The sequence below is a fragment of the Rana temporaria genome, chromosome 1 (genome assembly GCF_905171775.1).
Source record: "Rana temporaria chromosome 1, aRanTem1.1, whole genome shotgun sequence".
In the NCBI taxonomy this organism is placed as follows: domain Eukaryota; kingdom Metazoa; phylum Chordata; class Amphibia; order Anura; family Ranidae; genus Rana; species Rana temporaria.
Genome location: NC_053489.1, coordinates 579070237 through 579086389, shown reverse-complemented (window position 1 = coordinate 579086389; position 16153 = coordinate 579070237). Strand labels below are relative to the sequence as shown.

Genomic DNA, 16153 nt, shown 5'->3' with positions numbered 1-16153 from the left:
CCAGGATCCCACAGCGTTGCACTACCTTTGCTGGAGCCAGGTCTGGATCATCAGGACATTCATCCCTGCTCAGCGTTCACCACAACCGCAAGTACTCTGTGCTATTGCACCAAGTATCATTGGAAGCCTTATATGCCTGTTCGGTAATGCTCACCAGCCATTGCTCTCTTCTATAGTACCAAGTATCATTGGAAGCCTTATATGCCTGTTCAGTAATGCTCACCAGCCATTGCTCTCTGCTATAGTACCAAGTATCATTGGAAGCGTTAATGCCTGTTCAGTAATGCTCACATGCCATTATTCTGTGCTATGCATCAAGTATCACACTAACCTCTAATGTCTGTTCAGTATTGCTCACATACAATTGATATGTGCTGATATACCAAGTATTGTTGGAAGCTCTTCATATCACCCCTGTATTGCTCATTGCCACGGATCAAGTGATGTTGCCAAGTGTTGATTGAAGCCTTCTCATGCCAGCCAGTTACTGTTTACATACCTATGAACTCTATATTGCTGTAGGTCACACTTAACAGCTCAGCACTACTCAAAGCACCCCTGAATTGTATACCCAGACCAGATTTAGCCCTAGTGTGGGAGCTCCAGTACCGCACGTTCTCACCTATCTCTCACAACATAGTCTTTAGTTCAACCCTTTACTTTACTGACGCTTATGAAGGAATAAGTGCCATTTACCTTATGAGGCTGTGATGACAGAACCCTAACTCTCTATATTAATTGAGAGTGAAACCTGGGTTCAACCTGAGAAGTCTCCGCAGTTGCGATCCATAGATCTGAAACCAGTTTGGCGTATCATTACAGCATCCAGCGTTCTTTCAGAACGCACATTCAGTGCTGCTGGAGGCTTTGTAACCGATCACAGGGTGCGCCTTTCCACCGACTCGGTCGATCGACTGACCTTCATAAAAATGAATCAGGCTTGGATCACCACCAGCTACTGTCAGGGGATGCCCACGCAGGCATCCGAGTACTGAGTAACAGGTCAATGGGCTGCACTAATGGAAACAGGCACCAAGATAGTGAAAAAATATATGTTTATTAAGTTAAAGCACACGTGAAAAACAATCAATGAAAGCAAGCGTGACACAGCAACCAAAAACCACTAAGCAGGTAATGCAGGGATAAGACATAAGCAGGTCCGAGGTCCAAGCCAGGGGTCAAGGATAGGAGAGAGCAGCAAAGTCCAAAATACAAGCCGGGGTCAATAAGTGACAGGGTCCAGGGCAGGGAGCGAAGCAGGAACAGATGGGCAACAGCTAACAGGTCAAGCAGGGAACAGGCTGACAAGCAAAATACTGAAGCACTGAACTGTAGTGAAGGGCGGGGTTATATACCTGTAGCAGTTCACCTTAATTGAGAGGAGTCATCCCATGGGAGACACCCGCTGGTGGACACCAGAACTGCACCCCTGTTACTGGGAGAAACAGTGCCACCAGCAGGTGACCAAAGCCATGACACAGATCATGACAGCTACCAAGCACCGGATGCTGATGTAACTGAGTAATTTTTTTTAAAATGTCAAATCCCTTCAAGACTGCCTATGCTGATGCTGAGTGACTATGCTGTTACGCTGAGTGACTATCCTTTTCTTCCTCAATGATCATGCTGATAGCTTGTAAGAACATTTTTGGTTCTGGGCACCGCCACCAGTGGCTAAGGCCCAATTTTTCTGCCCCTGTTTAACAGGGGCGTGTAATTACAATTTTTGATGCAATACTTTGCAGCGGGCTCATTCCTGCGCTCCAACTCTGTGGGGGGTTGCAGTGTTGTGGCACCAGCACCACCACCAACAAAGGCCCAATTTTTCTGCCCATGTTCAACAGGGGCATGTAATTACAATTCTTGATCTAATATTTCACAGCAGGGCCCATTCCTGTGCCCACCAAGAGTAACTGTGAGGGCTTACAGAGTTGTGGCACCAGCACAACCACCACCACCAACAAAGGCCCAATTTTTCTGCCCCTTTTGATGTTAAAGGAGACAATACACGGTATTAAGAACTGGGGTATGTAAACTTTTGATCAGGGTCATTTGGGTAGTTTATGTTGTCATTATGATTTAAAAAACAGTAAACAGGGTTGATTGATAATAAATGGCTTCAGCCAAACACTAACCATAAGTGAAAGAAAAGTTTTTGTGTTTTTCTCTCTAAAAAAACATCCAAGAAATCTTAAATTCTGCCAGGGTATGTAAACTTATGAGCACAATTGTATATATGGATCTAACTGTATGTTTAAGGGTATTAAAGCGGAGTTCCACCCAAAAATGTAACTTCCACTTCTCGGAATCCTCCCCCCCTCTGGTGTCACATTCGGCACCTTTCAGGGGGGAGGGGGGAGCAGATACCTGTCTAATACAGGTATTTTGCTCCCTTCTGATCATAGATAGCCGAGCCACCCGTGGGTATCTACGCCACTTCCGGCGCCTCCTCCGTCCCCCTCATTGGCTTCTGGGAGACACACAGGTCCCAGAATACAGCAGGGACCAGTGGGATCGCACAGCACGAGTCTAGCATGTGCAGTAGAGAATCAAGAAGTGAAGCCTCAAGAAGATAGTGGCAGCACCCGAGAGCCGAGGGACAGATCGGCTTCAGGTGCCGACATTGCGGGCGTGCTGGACAGGTAAGCTTAAGCCAGCAGCTGCAGTATTTGTAGCTGCTGACATTTAAAAAAAAAAAAATTGGCGGAATTCCGCTTTAACTAATCTTGCAGGCCAATTTTTTTTTTAAAATGTGTGCTACAAAAAAAGCTCTGGCAGCAAACAGGTTAAAGGGCCGAAGGTATATTGCTTTTCAGTACAATCGCTGAATGCGTATTTTCTAGCCTAGGCTCACACCAGGGCAGCTGCAACATGCTGCGTTTTTTTAGTGTGTTTTGTAGTGCAGCATTGTGCGTTGTTGGTCTTTTTCTGTTGGAGGAGGCTTGATATTATACACAAAATTCTGCTGAAAAGGCAGAATGTATGTATGTGCGATTTACATGTGCTCCCACTAAAGGCTATGGGGGAGGGGGGAGCACTGCATGGGCGCCAAAAATGTTTAAAAAATGTACTGCATTGATGTGAATGGGCACCACAGAGAATATGTCGATCTCCACTATCATGCAGGGCAGCTAATGCAGGAGAAAATGTACTGAGGCACAAAGAAAAGCCTAGTATTAGGCTCACGGCTGCTGTATATCTCCATTCACCTATATGGGGTTGTGCTCCAAAATGGGACACAATACGATTTGAATGTCAATACACACACATTGGGGGCAACTGCTGCTAGTGAACACTGGGCAACACAACCCAATCCTGACATAGCATGCTGAGAAGGGACACCAACCAGCCAATCACTGCACTTCTTCCACAGCACAGCGCATGACCAGCACAGCAACCTCGTAGCACGCGTGGACTCTCGCGATACTTCGTTTCCTTTATCAGACTGTGGGCGGAAGTCATCCTTCCTTTCCTTACTGAGCGCGAGGTGAGTCAGTGTGCGGGCTGTGGTGGAGTGTCGTAGTGTTGTTATCATAGAGTATTCATGGTGTGCAGGAGAGGCTCCGTGCATTCATGCACCCCCGAGTCCTCCTCTGTAGCTAGAACTAGAAGCTGCAGTGGAGCTGGGAGCGAGTAATGGTACAGCGGACGCGGGTCACACACACTGTGAGCTGCATGGCTGGCCATTTACATTGGAGAGACTGGCTCTATAAAAATAAAACTGGTGGGCTGTGTTCATACAGATGGAATATTTTTATATATGTAAAACTCCAGATTATATTTTCCCCTGTCTGATGCCATAGAAAATGGTGGGTGTTGCATTTTTGTCACATGGAACTACCATGTGACAAAAATGCAACACCCACCAGGTTTATTCTCTGCAAACTTTTGGCGAACAATACATGCTGAATTTTAGTGCAGATAAGCATAATTATAATAATTTTTGGATAAATAATAAAAGATGTTAGGAGTAAATTTATGTCATGCTTTAACATTGTGGAACGGTGGCAAATTGCATACATTTAATTATCCATCCACTCTTTTAGTGTTCACACCAGATGCAGTTTTATTGAGTTTTTTGTTTTTTTTTGCATAAAATGCATGCACAGTGTTTTCAATGTATTCCAATGGCTCTAGATCACACCATGCAGTCAGTTTCTGCACCGGAAACTGACTGCATGGTTTGAACTAGAGCCATTGGAATACATTGAAAAACACTGCATGCATTTTTAGTGCAGAAAATGCATGGAGCTGCATCTGCTGTGAACTGGCCCTAAAAGCCTTTACAGGTTACTGATTTGGACCCATTTCACATGGATGTGCTCAAACTGCCCTTAAAATGTTGGTGTTTTTGTGCCACTTTAGTGCCCTGTTTGTGGGGTCTGGGCTTCTTGTTTGGTCATGTGACCAAAAAACTTGTTTTATGGTGCTTTGAAAGCGCTTCCCGTTCATTTCAATGGATCGCCATTTTTAAGGTGCTTCTTAAAGTGCCCCAAAGATGGACTTTTTGCACTGCCCCAGTGTGACGGCATCCTTTCAAATGAATGGTATGCAATTATCGGTGCTAATTTTAGTGCAAAAGGGCCTCTGTGTGAAAGGAGGTCTTGGTTACACAGGTCTAGTGCTAGAATGATTGCTCTGATGATCCTGTTCATGGTACCTCACATGTGATGAGGGGGACTAAAGCATGTGATGGCACTTGGGGTGACTGGTACTCTTTACTGAAATGGGGTCTTTTAGACCCCTGATCGTTCCTATCCTTAAGAGCATTGGATCAAACCAAAATCTGTTTGTTGCTTTTCCAAGCCAGTAATGGCCTGTTTGCATCAGGTGAAACCAGAAGTGATAAAATACACATCACTTAGGTTTCTTAGATCTTGGTGATCAGGGATGTTCTGCTCCTCGATCCTCCCTACCAATGGTCAGCTGGCTGCACCTGGGCTTCCCGATGGGTTAAGGACACACCCTTCCGCTAGCGGCAAAAGCGAGGCAGCGGTATAACCATAAATCGCACCAGCGTGAACCAGGGCTAAAATCCTTTATGATGTGGCCAAGTGCATCCTAAATGTCCATCTTTTGCACTTCAGGTTCATACAGAGTTTATCGGCACCCCCTGAGGGCAGTGACAAAGTTCATAAAGCAAGGGTCTCCAAACTATGGCCCTCCAGTTCAGGAACTACAATTCCCATCATGCCTAGTTATGTCTGAATGTAAGTTTTACAATGCCTCATGGGATGTGTAGTTCCACAACAGCTGGAGGGCTGTAGTTTGGAGATCCCTGCCTTAAAGTCTCCGTTGCAAACAGGAAAGGAGCAGGGGAAGACCACTTCAGTTGAACTTCTTGTGCACACTACTTTGGGAATTCCCAGCTCTTCTGAATAACTTTCTCCTCTAAGAAAAAGCAGCGTTAAAAATGCACATAAAGCCATTTTTCAGGCACATCAATCATTTGGGTGTACGTTTCTTAGGTCCGAATATAAATTTACTATGGCCGTTGAAATGTATCCTCAAGCTCTAAACGGGTTTTTCTCTCTTGCCTTTAACTGCCTATGTATGCATGAACACATAGGCTAACAGTGGGGTGTTTAGAGGCAGAAAGTCTGTAAAATTGCATTTTTAGCTGCAGTGTGCATGAGGCGTTTACGGTAAAGGTCTGCTTTAATGAATGGGGCACTTCCATGGCATGTCTCCTGTTCCACGTTGTATGGGTGTGAATGGAGCCTTAGAGCGGTTCACACTGGGGCGACTCGTCAGGTGGCTCAACCGCCTGACGAGTCTCATCCCATTCTATGCAATAGAACCATCACTTGGGTTCAGTCCAGCAAATAGGGATGTGTGACCTTGTGGGTTGATCTACATTCAGGTCTTGTGTGGTATATCTGTAGTGCGATGCATGTTACTGCACTGTTGTGGAATGAACGGTTTCATTGAAACAGGCCAGAGGTGTAACATGCTGGATTGTTAATGCACCAAACTAAAATGTGGGAATGTATTGTGCACAAATTGTAAATGAAATCTCCAGCTTGGTTGGCGCCCCTTCATTGTCCATTTAAAGCCACCCATGCTTTGTAATGGTTAACACAGGGGGGCAGAGCATTTTCCTCACTAAAACGCAGTTTGGAGGCTCGTACCCTCCTCTCTGTATCCTGTCGTGAGGTACATCTCTGCTGATTTAAACTGCGCAAACTGTTGGCACTATATAAAACCTGTGTAATATGCCTTTATTTTTTTTATCCTCTGATAAAGTGACCCTTCAAACAATGTCAGTCTACCTGGTCTCCACATCTCCGTAGTTCCTCCTGCTGGTCTTCTTAAGCCTTTGGTTTCTTGTAATGGTGTGGAGTTCAGCAGAAGTAAGGGCTGGGTAGATGGACACTTGCAAGTGTTTGGGTTTCCAGTGGAATTTGAATGGGCCAGTGTTGATGGTTAGGCCTCATGCACACAGTATGTTATAAAAGCCAGTAATGTTATCTGTAGCAAGGTTTTTCAGCATTTTTGTATTTGGGGGGGGGGTTCCTGTAGGGTTTATAGCTTTTTTTTTTTTTTTTAAAAAACTACTCAAGCTTTCATTGCTCAAACTGATGAACGCAGAATAGCTGCGTTTTTTTTTTTTTTTTTTAAGCTGTTTTTAGAATTGGAGTATTTTTCCAGCTGAAATTCCTCTCAAAACTTGCTAGTTCCGGGTGGTAGTTTTCCAGACAGAAAACGCCCCAGCCAAAAACATACAGCTTATGTGTGTATGGACACAGATGACATGCTGGGGAGTTTATTGACTGCAAAATCATCTGAAGCCAAAAACAGCTGCTGTAAAAACGTTGTGTGCATGAGGCCTAAAGTACAATACAGGCTGTAGCACAGCATTTGTCTTGTAGTGCATGAGCTGCTACTTTTATTAAGCCTATGTCTGTTTGGAACGGCTTGTAGACGGGAACAAATCTCTAAAGGGTAATCGATGTATTTCAATAGAGTACTAGTTGTGACAATGTAATTTTTGAAAATTACTTGTTTAAAGGGGTGTTCCAGTCATTTTTAATGTTAAAAGTCAGCAGCTACAAAAAGTGTAGCTGCTGGCTTTTAATAAACATACTCACCTGTTCCACGTTCCAGTGACGCGTTGGCCGGGGCTCCGCTCCTCCTCCCCCCCTCCTCCGGCTGGCGTCTTCATTCTAAGTGTGGGCAGCTTGCGCCTTCACAGCCGGGCACCCGCTGTGCCATCGATTGGACAGGCAATCCCACTCCCCCCCCAAAATTACATGCCAAATGTGGCATGTAAGGGGGCGAGGGGTGGATTACGCGGAAGTTCCACTTTTGGGTGGAACTCCGCTTTAAGCCATACTATGCTACTTTGTAAATGCATTTTGCTAATGCCAAATTCAAAAGTTGGAAACATTTACATGAAAAATTCTCTGTATAAAGGTCTTCACGTTTCTGTGTATTAAATGCATTTCTTTCTCCTTGTAGGATTAGTGCCAAACATGGTTGGTGTTTCATCAGAGGTTAATCACTTGGGGGTCCAGGTACATCTGACTGGACAATCGAAAATGGTACGTAAGCTTGCTCATTATCATTGATCCCATTTGTAATATTTTGGTGGGTGATCATGAACTTATTCTAATTCTTTTGTTACTTTTTCCCTCTGTAGGTACAAGAGAGTAGGCCACCTACTGAAAAAGCTAAAAACGGAAATTGCTTGGCTACATGAAAATAACGTACATGGAAACTTCAGAAATAAACCTGACTCCAAATTATGGTTTCTACTGTTTGGACTATTGATGGAAGATGGTTCTGCTGAATTAGGCACTGCCTGCTGATCGCGCGCTGTTTTTCAGTTGGGGATAGACAGCACTGATGTCTGAAATAAAACCTGTTGGTATGTATTTGTGAAGCTTCATATGCTGATTGGATGTGGTGGATGCAGCAGTTTGGGTGATTCTTAGCTAGATACAGTTGAGGTGGAATTCAGTGAAATCTACCTGAGTTGAAGGCAGTGTGGGGTTTGGGTACTGAGTGCAGCTTTCCAAATCAGAAGAAACTTGCTGTCCACAAGCGGTATGCAAGGCCTTGCCTGTTTTTGTGTAATACTTATATTTTTATTGATTACATAAAATGTAGTTTCCACATGGCACCCTCCCCCATCAGATTTGACCAATTATTTCAGAGTAAGTCTGAGATCTGGTCTCCTAATTACATGAGAAAACGGGTCTGTGTTGCACTACACCAATCGGCCATAACATTATTACCACCCACCTAAGGAATAGGTGCCCTTTTGCTCCAGAACAGATGACCCAGGTTTGGACTACTGCAGACTGGGAATGTCCCACAAGGGCTGCAGCTTTGGAGTTGCTGTGATCCAGTTGTCCAGCCATTACTATTTGGCCCTTGTCAGTTGCTCACATCCTTATGCTTGACTGTGTTATGCTTTCACCCCCAACTTCAGGGAAAACATGTTCACTTGATCACCAGTGTATTGTACAGGATTTATATAGCGCCAATAGTTTGTGCAGCGCTTTACAAAATGAAGGCAGACAGTTGCAATACAATTTGGTACAAAAGGAATCGGTGAGCACTGCTCGGTCTTTCAGGTGCCATTATAATCAGTATTCACTTTACTTGTCAGCGGTCAAGATGTTATGGATGATCGGTGTAGATCCACTATAAATGCATTTTTAACAGATATTGGATCACTTTGCAGTGGTTCTCTAGCCAAACTGGGTAGAGTAAAGAATGGTAGCAACCTTTCCATGTTGGGGAGGATGTTCTACCTTCTGCACCAGTCATGGTTTCCTAGACAGGAAGTCTCTCCCAAAAACATGGCCGTAAAAACACGACAAAGTGCTTTTACTCTACCTTTACAGAAATGTTTCAATGGATACTGTACTTAAACTTTTTATATAAATGTAATATCAGTTATGAACATCCCCTCTTCAGCTTTGCCCACTTTAAGATGTCCTGTTCTTTAAGTGGCCAACATAGGGGGGTATAATAAAGCTCTCTAAAACTCAAAGTAAAAAACTAAGTGTTTGCTTTGAATCCTGTCTGGAGCAACACAGATTTAAAGTAAATTCTTACTAGTTCACGATGTGCTTTGAAAAAACTAACTTTGATTGAATTGTTTGTTGCAGGGACATCAAAATGGCTGCAGACCTTTGATTCCTGTGTTTTTTGCTCCATGTCCTTGGATTTTTTTTTTGGGCAAGAACTGATGAAGAATCTGTCTTAGAAGGATTTTTTTTTTTTTTTTTTCCCTCTAGGGACCTTCATTGGCTAGATTCATGGGTCACAAGAATGCTCATATGTGAAGCTTAAAATAAAGATCAAGCACTCAAAATGAACATCGCTTGTTGTGTGATTTGTAGATGATTCTGTTTGATGGCTGCTCATGTCATTTTAAGATAAATGCAGTTTACTTTCCCATCTTTCAGGATTTTGTGGATTCCTCGTAAACTTGACAAATCAAGGTTACATTGAGGACACAAAGCAAATATTTATGACGTGGCTTGTATTTTAGTACACTAAATCTGGTGCTTTCATGCCACCCTGCTTCAGTTTTGTCACTGATATCAGATGAGGCTTTTTTTTAACTTGGCAAAGCAAACGGCGGGTATGCTGCACTGTGGCAACCACCACATCAGTGCAGTGTGAAATTGTCCTTATTTTGCTGCATTTGCCTAGAGTACTATCCAACTAAAGGGAAGCTGGATATGTTTTGTAAGTTGATAAATTTCACTCATTTTGAGGTAGGGGATTAAACCATCTCACTGTAAGGCTAGGTTCACACTGCTGCGAATTCAAAATCGCAATTTTACCGCGATTTTGACGCGATTTAAGAGACATCTGTGCAGTGTTCAATGTAAATCGCGGCCCAAAATCGCAAAAAGTAGTACAGGAACTACTTTTTGAAATCGGTGCAGCGCCGCAGATGCGGCGTCGCACCAATTAGGACAGTGCAAATGCCGCAGATTTGAGATGCGATTTGACATGTGAAATCGCATCTCAAATCGTACCCAGTGTGAACCTGGGCAAAAGGTCACTACATGAATGGAAGCAAAGGATCTGCAGTAGCTACTAAATCTTTGCAGTGTCTGCAACGTAAACAAATCTGACATTTCACTTAACAAATGTACACCCATTTCTGCAACTGAAGTCCTGGCAAATGTGTTGACCAGTGGACTGAATTTGAGACACTGCTTTAAACCAAACAAGATATCTTAAATATTAACTTTACTACATAAGGGGCAATACAATGAAAGCCTAAAGTAGTGTGGATGAATCCGCACAATAGACATATATTGCCAGTGAGTGATTATATATTTGGGGTTTTGACACCCTTAGATTTAGCGGAGGTTCACCCGCACATGACACTTTTTCCCCTTAGCTTCATGCTCGTTTTGTCTAGGGGAATCGGCTAGATGTTTTAAAATATGATCCGTACTTACCGTTTACGAGATGCATCTTCTCCGCCGCTTCCGGGTATGGGCTGCGGGACTGGGCATGCCTATTTTGATTGAGCGGCTTCCGACGGTCGCATCCATCGCGTCACGATTTTCCGAAAGAAGCCGAATGTCGGGGCGCAGTATAGAGCCGCACCGACTTTCGGCTACTAGTGACGCGATGGATGCGACCGTCGGAAGACTGTCAATCAAGAAGGAACGCCCGCTCCCGAAGACCCATACCCGGAAGCGACTGAGAAGATGCATCTCAAACGGTAAGTATGGCTCATATTAAACAACTAGCCGATTCCCCTAGACAAAACGAGCATCCATCTAAGGGGGGGGAAAAAAAAACTCAATTGGGTGAACTCCCACTTTTAAGCAGCAGCCCCTACATCATTTATTTCACCTAAGTGAGATAATTGAGTGAGGTATGCATGTAGAAGTGGCGCTACCTTAATGCTTGATTATAAAGTGCAAAACCGATAATGTGGATAATTGATTTACCCTATTGGTATAAAGTGCACCTGTGCTTAAACAAATATGCAATAGAATGATTAAATGCAGATACAATGGTACACAATTAATAATTGTAAACATCCGTGTGCTGCTTATGGATTATTAGCAATATCAAATCCAAACTTATAAGTATGTGAAATTAATAAAAATGTGCTTTGAACATCTTTCTGTATTTCAGTGACCCCCTCAAACTGTGCTTTGTGGCCCGCACTCACCAGGATATTCACCCCCTCTTGGGGTCTACAGCAGGCGAGGGCAAACTCGGCCCTCCAGCTGTTTTGAAACTACAAGTCCCATGAGACTTTGCAAGACCCTGACAATCACAGGCATGACTCCTAGAGGCATGATGGGATTTGCAGTTTCACCACAGCTGGAGGGCTGAGATTGCCCACCCCTGGTCTACAGTGTTCAGTGTATGCCACTGTGCAGTACTCTGGCAATAATACGTCCTGTGATCCTGGTGGTGCTCCCAGTAGTTAACCCATATAGAGGAGAAAAAGGGTCCCAAATAGTGTAATATTTTAAAATGGTAAGCTTTAATTACACAGACAAATGGGTACTCACAATTGTGTAGATTCAACAGGTCAGATCATGCTAAAACATGCAGAAAACAGAAGTGTTGTGGCGTTCTATCGGATCGCTCAACAGGTTTTGTCGACCTGACATCTGGAGCACACCCTACACTTGCCTGAACACTATTCTTATTCAATCAATTACTGTGCCTATCTGCAACATCTTTCCCCTCACTTCCTCTGGTCTTGCAGGCTTGGTTTCTGCTGTCAATCAAAGGCAGTGATGAGGGAATGGGGGGTGAGCCTGTTATGTCTCCTATAGATAGCCCTCAATAGTGTCCCCATCAAAAACTGCTTCCTATGGGGCACTTGCCAGAAGTGCCAGCGAGAGGTTGGGGGACCCGAAAAGAGGGTTAGGGCTGCTCTGTGCATGGTTATTTCATTTACAATTGCTTTAAGATCATGTGCTCAGAGGCTAGTGTGTGAGGGGAGTAATTGGTCAATGCTGAGTATAAAATGTTTATTTTGGACAGCCTGTAGTGTAAAATGAAACATGCTTGAACACTGATTTTGATTTAAGAAAACCGTTTTTCACAAGGGAAGATATCCACTGTCTAAACTGTAAATTGCAGTATTACTCCATCTGGGGGTAAATTCTGTTCTTGTAAACGTGACCATGAAGATTAATGTGAGACAAAGGTGGTGGAGATGGAAGTACTGAATTGTTTCCAAAGAAAGATGTGAGGTCTTTTATTCCTGGAGGAAAGAGGATTATTAGAGGGGTAAAACTAGAGTAGCTTAGTCACATACTTTTAGGCTAGCAATGCAGTGCTTTTAAACTAGGTGATGGGAGCTCTTTTTGAGGTTTGGAAACTTTAATCAGCTTTGCTTTTTCTCCTTTGTTGTAGAAGCTATTTCTGTTTATGTTGCCTGTTGTGAATCTTCCATTCGCTCATTTGGTATTAAATATTTGGACATGGTGGTTGGCACTTCTACCTGGCAGCACAAGGGTCATCTGTTTGAGTCCCATCCACGACACTCCCTGCAAAAAGTTTGCATGTTCTCCATGTGTTTGTGAACTAAAGTACTCCACTTTCCTTCCACACTCCAAAGACATGCTGGTAGGTTAATTGGCTCCTGTCTAAATTAACTCTAGTATGTGTACAGTATATGCATGTCGGGCAGGGAACTTGGACTGTAAACTTTGAGGGCAGAGACGGATGTGAATGTACAATATTTTTAAACTAGTGCATAAATTGTCAACGCTATATAAATACCTGAAAAACAAGTGCAGCGCCAAACATGAAAATCTAACCAAAGATAAGTGTGGCTAGAAAAATAAACACAAGTGTGATGTGTCACACTTCAAGGTTTAAGAGGATAAAACGCTGGTGCGATATATCCAAACACTCATCCGACATGTGAAAAAAGCAATCAATGAATGATGAAGTTCAACGTGAATGGTGAAAATTCATAAAACACGTTAATATTGTGTATATGGTGTCCATCCCATTGTATCCAGCCTTTAGAGTTTTTATATGGTAACTGATGTTGGTAAATTTCCAATGCAACAGTGGCTACGATCCCATTAACCGATATTTCCAATCATCAAGAGGTAGAGAGATAATAAAATGCCCTTACCAGATGTGGTGGACCCAGCAACACCATACGGTGGTGGGTCAAACGTGCTTAATCAACCCAACGAGTGGGGGGCAACTTCTCTCGATGGCTCTGGACCGTAGCTCTCCACACTGGTAGAACTCTAAATCAACTGGATCCTTGACATAGAAGTGGTATCAACAGCTTCCTTGTAGGCATAGGATGGACTCATAAAAAAAGAAAAAAAACAAGAGGACGCCTCCTCATAGTGTAAAAAAGCAAAATGTATTGTTCAAAAGGCAGAAAGCCACACATGAACACACTCAGCAATACAACAATGCACATACATTGGCCCCAGCCATTCCTAAACTGTGCTTTTTATTGAATACAGGGATTTTTTTATATTCCATTTTTGGCTTTTTTCCTTGCTGTGGTTTTACGCATTTTCAGTGTTGTATTGCTGAGTGTGTTCATGTGTGGCTTTCTGCCTTTTGAACAATACATTTTGCTTTTTTACACTATGAGGAGGCGTCCTCTTGTTGTTTTTTTCTTTTCTTTCTTTTTTATGATGAGTCCATCCTATGCCTACAAGGAAGCTGTTGATACCACTTCTATGTCAAGGATCCAGTTGATTTAGAGTTCTACCAGCGTGGAGAGCTACGGTCCAGAGCCATCGAGAGAAGTTGCACCCCACTCGTTGGGTTGATTAAGCACGTTTGACCCACCACCGTACGGTGTTGCTGGGTCCACCACATCTGGTAAGGGCATTTTATTATCTCTCTACCTCTTGATGATTGGAAATATCGGTTAATGGGATCGTAGCCACTGTTGCATTGGAAATTTACCAACATCAGTTACCATATAAACTCTAAAGGCTGGATACAATGGGATGGACACCATATACACAATATTAACGTGTTTTATGAATTTTCACCATTCACGTTGAACTTCATCATTCATTGATTGCTTTTTTCACATGTCAGGTGAGTGTTTGGATATATCGCACCAGCGTTTTATCCTCTTAAACCTTGAAGTGTGACACATCACACTTGTGTTTATTTTTCTAGCCACACTTATCTTTGGTTAGATTTTCATGTTTGGCGCTGCACTTTTGTTCACTTATTTACACAATTTATTCCTTTGTTTGTGTTGGCTGCCACTTTCTGACACCATTTGGATCAGTGCAGTATATATTTATTATATATAAATACCTGTTGATATCTAACTTGGATTCACATGTATTTTTTTTTTTTTTTTTAGGCTTGAGTATCTTTGTTTTAGCCAATGGAAATCTAGTTACTAGGAAGAGGGGAAGACAGTTGTTAAGCATGAAATTGCATGAAAAATGCACAATACACAAGCTTTCCAGCCTCTCATTGAAGTCTACTGGGGCCAAAAACAATCATGCCCCTGTACTTTCCTGTGGCTCTCGTGGCTGCTCCCCGCATTGGATAACCCCCTCTGGGAAGGGCTCTCCCGAGAGGGGGTTGCCTTGTGGCCGCGCTCCTGTGTCATACACTTGGCATCCACAGCTGCCGAGTGTATCACTCGGCCCAGCGCCCGCATCATTGGATTTGATTGGAGCAGCGAGAGCCAATGGCAAAAAACCTAGCTGCACTTGGTGGGTTATTATTCACTTTACAGTCAACACTGAGGACAAGGGGGCACTCTACGTCTAGAGGAAAAGATTTCATCTCCAAATACAGAAAGGTTTCTTCACAGTAAGAGCTGTGAAAATGTGGAACAGACTTCCTCCAGAGGTGGTTCTGGCCAGCTCAGTAGATTGCTTTAAAAGCCTGGATACTTTCCTAAATGTACATAATATAAGAGTACTAAGATTTGTAGGTAAAGGTGATACAGGGTAAATCAGATTGCCACTCGGGGGATCAGGAAGGAATTTTTTCCCCTGCTGTAGCAAATTGGATCATGCTCTGCTGGGGTTTTTTGCCTTCCCCTGGATCAACTGTGGGTATAGTTGGGTGTATGGGATTGTAGTATGGTTTTTATTTAGTTTTTTTTTGTGGTTGAACTGGATGGACTTGTCTTTTTTTCAACCTGACTAACTATGATGCATTAAGGTGAAACACATGAAGGTTTAAAACCCCCTTAATTCTACTGCCCAGTCAGTCCTTTTTATACTGAACTGTACAGAAACTGTTGCCCAAAGCAGATCATCGCATATTTTTGCTTTCTTTTGCACCTTAGAAATAGAAGCAAACATTGGGTTGCTGTGAAAACAATGCTTTGAATGAATGTAAAAAGACCATTTATAACCTTTTACTAGCTCTCCTTGTATCTGGTCTTTCAAACAAGCCCAGGAATGTTTTGTGTTAAACGCTTTGAAAACTTTAGCTGTTAGCAGGGAAAAGCAGATTCCTTGGCATTCAGGTCCCAGGTCACATGCCACCCCACAGCTCTGCATTATGGATTCCAACAGCAGAAGTCTATATAATTACTTTGACTGTTGACATTAGCACCCAATAGAGTATAGTTGCAGTGATAATAAACCCTAATTTTTAGATGAAGTCCAGACTTGCATCATATTGAAGTCCAGACTTGCATGATATTAAAGTCTGCTTGCTTCAAAGTGTTCCTTTTTTTTTTTATCTGGACCATCTTCAAACATAGCCTCCCCTCTCCTGTTTGTGGGAGATGTCTGATAAGGAGACACCCGCGTATGAGTGCTCCAGGGCTGTGTGCATCCATTCAAGCACACAGCCCTCCACCAAACAGCTGTAACAGAGCCACAAACTCTCCCCTGCCCTCGCTGTCTCATCCAACAATCAGGATGGTAGGGGAGCAGTGCAGATTGTGGAAGACCTAGCAGTGGTGACAAGGACAGCAGGCATTTGGGGACCGGAAGAAGGAAGAGTTGTGTAACTGTACAGGTACATTTTTTACCTTGTTAAGGTAAATGTTGGGGTGGGTCAGTTGGGAGGGTTTAATTTAACTTCCTACTCCAGAGACGCAACGGAAAGTAAGATGAAATATCTCTAAGACACTTGTCACCATAACAGATGTCCCCATTGAATTACTGCCCCTTCTTCTGGTGACAACCCAAAAATGTTGGATCAGGCTTTAGTACTGATTTCA

At 43.1% G+C, this 16153-nt stretch overlaps 1 long non-coding RNA gene and 2 other non-coding genes across 4 annotated transcripts; all 3 read left to right on the top strand.

Annotated features, from left to right (window-relative positions):
• The first annotated feature begins 3425 nt into the window (after window positions 1-3425).
• LOC120923034 lies at window positions 3426-9332 on the top strand. Of its 2 annotated transcripts, none has more exons than XR_005745626.1 (4): window positions 3426-3487; window positions 7462-7544; window positions 7643-7870; window positions 9123-9332. It is a non-coding gene; the product is annotated as an uncharacterized LOC120923034 (long non-coding RNA). The 2 variants fall into 2 exon arrangements; XR_005745632.1 differs by lacking the exon at window positions 3426-3487 and adding an exon at window positions 6041-6353.
• Window positions 6042-6164, top strand: LOC120925423. The gene has a single exon (XR_005746696.1). It is a non-coding gene; the product is annotated as a small nucleolar RNA SNORA26 (small nucleolar RNA).
• Window positions 8931-9050, top strand: LOC120925422. Its single transcript, XR_005746695.1, has one exon. It is a non-coding gene; the product is annotated as a small nucleolar RNA SNORA26 (small nucleolar RNA).
• Window positions 9333-16153: the final 6821 nt, after the last annotated feature.